Here is a 4,200-nt window from a genome sequence, read left to right as displayed (position 1 = left end):
ACAGAGCCATTCCAGATCAGCATTTTCTCAAGGTCTGATGTCTGGTACAACAGACTCAATTCCCCCCCCTCCGCTTCCTGATGGCTGACCTTGGGGGCGGAGACCTTGGGACGGAGTGTTTCTCATCGGGCAGGGGCTCAGGGGCAGGGCTCCAGGCCGGCTCACTTGGTGTCTGTTCTCGTGCCGGCCCACCTGGTGCTCGCCCTTGTGCCGGCCCACCTGGTGCTCGTTCTCGGGCCGGGCGTGCGGCGGGGCGCGGGGGAAGTGGAGGCCGGTGGGGGGTGGGGATCGGGGAAGCCGCCGACCAGAGGAGGAGGCAAACTTGAGAAAGAAAGGGCTAAGGGGCAGGGGTCTTTCACTATGTAACCTGAGTCTAGACTTCACTATGTAGACAAGGATGGCCTTGAACTTACAGAGATCCATTTGCCTCTGCCTCCTGAGTGCTGGGTTTAAGGAGTGTGTAGCCATCCTAAGACCTATTGTTTTGTTTTGGTTTTTTCGAGACAGGGTTTCTCTGTGTAGCTTTGGAGCCCATCTTGGCGCTCTCTCTGTAGATCCGCCTGCCTATGCCTCTTAAGTGCTGGAACTAAAGGCGAGCACCATCACTACCACCCCACCCCCTTTGGACAAGTGAGATGTACAAATCTAACTCAGAGTCAACTCACAATAGTGAAGAAAAGTAACAAGTGTCCTTTACACCTTTTAGCACTGAAGTCTTTCCTTTAAGTGGATAGCACATGACTATTAACTGTAACTTCAGAAAGGCATCCAATAATCTGCCTCAGGGAGATAATTCCCCATTCTGGGGTTTTTAGTGGCAATTAACAAAACACTCAAAATATTTACATGCTAGAAGAAAGGTACTGGCAAAGGCAATTCTGACTTTTTGTCATTTCTGATCATGAGGCCTACTATTAAGGTTGGCTTCTCAACCTTAGCAAAATATTTCCCACCAAGAGTTCTCTCATTTGTAATCATTGAATGCTCCCAACTTCCCTGACCTGCCAATCATAAGATACACTTGATCAGCTGGGCGTCGGTGGCACACACCTTTAATCCCAGGAAGAGGCAGTCGGATCTTTGTGCGTTCCAGGCCAGCTTGGTCTCCAGAGTGAGTGCCAAGATAGGCTCCAAAGCTACACAGAGAAACCCTGTCTCCAAAAACAAAACAATAACAACAACAAAAGATACACTTGATCTAAAAGACCAAGCCTGGAATTGTCCAAAGGCAGCTGGAGCTGGAATCACATGCCTAGCATTACTCTAATCACTGACTAGACCTTTAAGACAACAACCCGCCCCAAAACAAACAAAACAAACCCAAACAACAAAGCCAAGGACCTTGCTATGAAGTACAGGTGAGTGAAGGCTGGAGTACCCCTTACTGCCTCCCAGGTCATGTGGTATTACAAACATCTTAAGAGCTTTTTTTCATAATTATCAGAACTTGGAAGCCATGACACGGTCAGGTGCAGCAAAACAGAAGTGAACTACTGAGGCATCTTCGTTGGTTACAGCTTGGTGGTTTGAATGACTCCCATAGGCTTACATATTTGAATACTTAGTCACCAGGAAGTGGCACTATCAGGATTAGGAAGTGTGGTCTTGTTGGAAGAAGTGTGTCACTGGGGGTAGGCTTTGAAGTTTCAAGCTCATAATCTCTCTCTGTGCCTATGCATTAGGATGCCACTCAGCTATTGCTCCAGCACTGCCTGCATGCTGCCATGCTCCATGCAATGATGATCATGGACCAAACTTGTGAAGGTGTAAGCAAGCTCCCAGTCAAATACCTTTTATTATAATAGTTGTCTTTGCCATAGTGTCTCTTCACAGCAAATGCATTCTGACAGACAGAAGTTGGTATCAGGAGTGGGATATTGCTGTGATAGGCCTGACCATGTTGCTCATTGGTAGAAAATGGGCTTTAAATTAGGAAAGCAGTTGAATGCTTTAGGTGGGGCTTAATAGGCCATCCTAGTAGGAGGATGCAAGATAGTGGTGCTGATTATGTTGATGGCCCAGCTCGAGAGGTTTCAGAAGGGAAGAATATTAGTAAGTGGCTTAAAAACAAAAACAAAGTATGTGATTCCTTTTTGCCTTTGTCCTAAAAATCTGCCTGAGGTGAAATTGAAGTTTGGATTAATGGCTGTGGCAGGGGAGATTTCAAGATAGCCTAGTACTGACGCTGTCCTGTGGTTATTAATTATTCTTATGTAGATCTATAATGATAAAAATGTTGAAGATGGACACACAAATACAAATATTGTTTGGGGAGAAAAGAAGCACCAGGAAGCATAATGGAGCTAAATCCAGTGCTCAAAGAGACAAAAGTTTAAAGAAAAGCATAGTGCTAAATGAAATAAAGGGAGTTGTGACCTCACCCAGCTAAGCTTCCAACTTGTGGAAAGGAATTAAAGAAAAGCTTAAGTGGTGAAGAGAACCATCATCAACAGAAAGCTGGTGAAAATTTAATTGAAGAAGAGGGCCAAGTTCCAGTTCCAGCAAACAGCAGAACTTGGCAGCTTCTGCCATGTGGTTCTGGCTTTAGAGACAAGGAAACAAGAAGGGGGTTGTAGAATCTCCCTCTGAGACCAAGGAAAGCTGTTGAGACCAGGCATGTTGGGGAGTCCCTGCATGGAGGCCCAGAAAGGCCATTGTGTGAAGCAGTGAAGATGCAGCCTGGATTGTCTTGATAACTCAAGGTGTTGGAGGTACCAGTCTTGGGATCACCTGCTAAGGAGAGCTGCTAACAGGTTATGGAACCAACCCAAGAGAAAGAAGTATGTTGTGGTCAACAAAGCTGAAAGGAGCTGGAGATCTGAAGATTGCTTTCTCATCAGACATAGAGATGCAGAATTTGGAGTTTGCTTTGGTCCGGTATTTCCTCACTATCCTCCCTTTTGGAATGGTAACACATATTTTGTGACATTGTATTTTTTAAGTATGTGATCTGGTTTTTTATTTTGATTTCACAGGGAATTACAGTTAAGAGATTGCATGAATGTCTAAAGGGATTTTGAACTTTGGATTTTGAAGCAATGTTAGGACTTCTTTTTTTTTTGTTAGGACTTCTTATGTTGGACTAAATTAATTTTACATTATGAAATGGCTACAAGTCTATGGGGCCAGTGAGTAGGTTGTGGTGGTTTGAATACCCCTCCTTGGCTCATATATTTGAATGTTTATAGTCACTAGGAGTGACACTATTTGAAAGGATTAGAAGGATTAGGAGTTGTGGCCTTGTTGGAGGGAGTGTGTCAATGGGAGTTGTCTTTGGAGTTTCAAAAGCCCATTGTAAGCCTAGAGTCCCTCTCTGTGACTATGTATCAGGACATAGGTCTTGGCTACTGCTTCAGCACCTGCCTGCATGGTGCCATGCTCCCTACCATGATGATAATGGACTAAACCTCTGAAACTGTAAGCAAGTTCCTAATTAAATGCTTTCTTTTATAAGAGTTGCCTTGGTCATGGTGTCACTTCAATAGAAGTGCTGTGTCTAAGAAACAGATGCAGCTTTTTGGTTTTGAACCTGTACACATTCCACTCACTGAAGCTCAGTTATTTATTACATACAAATACCTTACTCAGTTTAGGCTTTCAGTCAGCTCTTGGGTAAGGACTTAAGAAGAGACATACTAGGGCTTAGTTTTTTGTTTTGTTTTCCTGTGCTGGAGACAGGAGGTCAGGGCCTACCATTGTCTAGACAAGAGCTTACCAGTGAGCTAAGACCTAACTTTAGGAAGGCATTTGAATTCAAATGGGCAAGACTCAAGAATGTACAGAGTAGGAATTCTTTGTCCATGGATCCAACACTTTTAAACTCAAAAGTGCAATGCTCCCAGAATGAATGCAAACGGAAAGAAGTCTTAGGTAGGAGCAATGGTAAATGTGTAAATGCATCGTCACTCACTTTTTTTTTTTTTCAGTCTCACATTTACTCCAGGCTAGCCTCCAGGAATTGGTAACAATTCCTGATCCTCTGGCTTCAGCCTCCCAAGCGCAGACACGTAGCCAGCCGTTTCTTTCTTTCAACCCCCATTCTTTCAACTTCACCAGGGTTCTCTTGGGGCACTCTTAACTTCCCTTTTCTCCTAACCTCACCCCACAATTCTTTCAACTTTGTTGTCCAGGCCATTGACATTTGCTTCAAGGTCAGTTAAAAACCAGTCAAGGTGAATACTTTAAAGACATAAACAAAAA

The sequence above is a fragment of the Cricetulus griseus genome, chromosome 2 (assembly GCF_003668045.3).
Source record: "Cricetulus griseus strain 17A/GY chromosome 2, alternate assembly CriGri-PICRH-1.0, whole genome shotgun sequence".
NCBI lineage: Eukaryota > Metazoa > Chordata > Mammalia > Rodentia > Cricetidae > Cricetulus > Cricetulus griseus.
Note: the sequence above shows the minus strand (reverse complement) of the source record.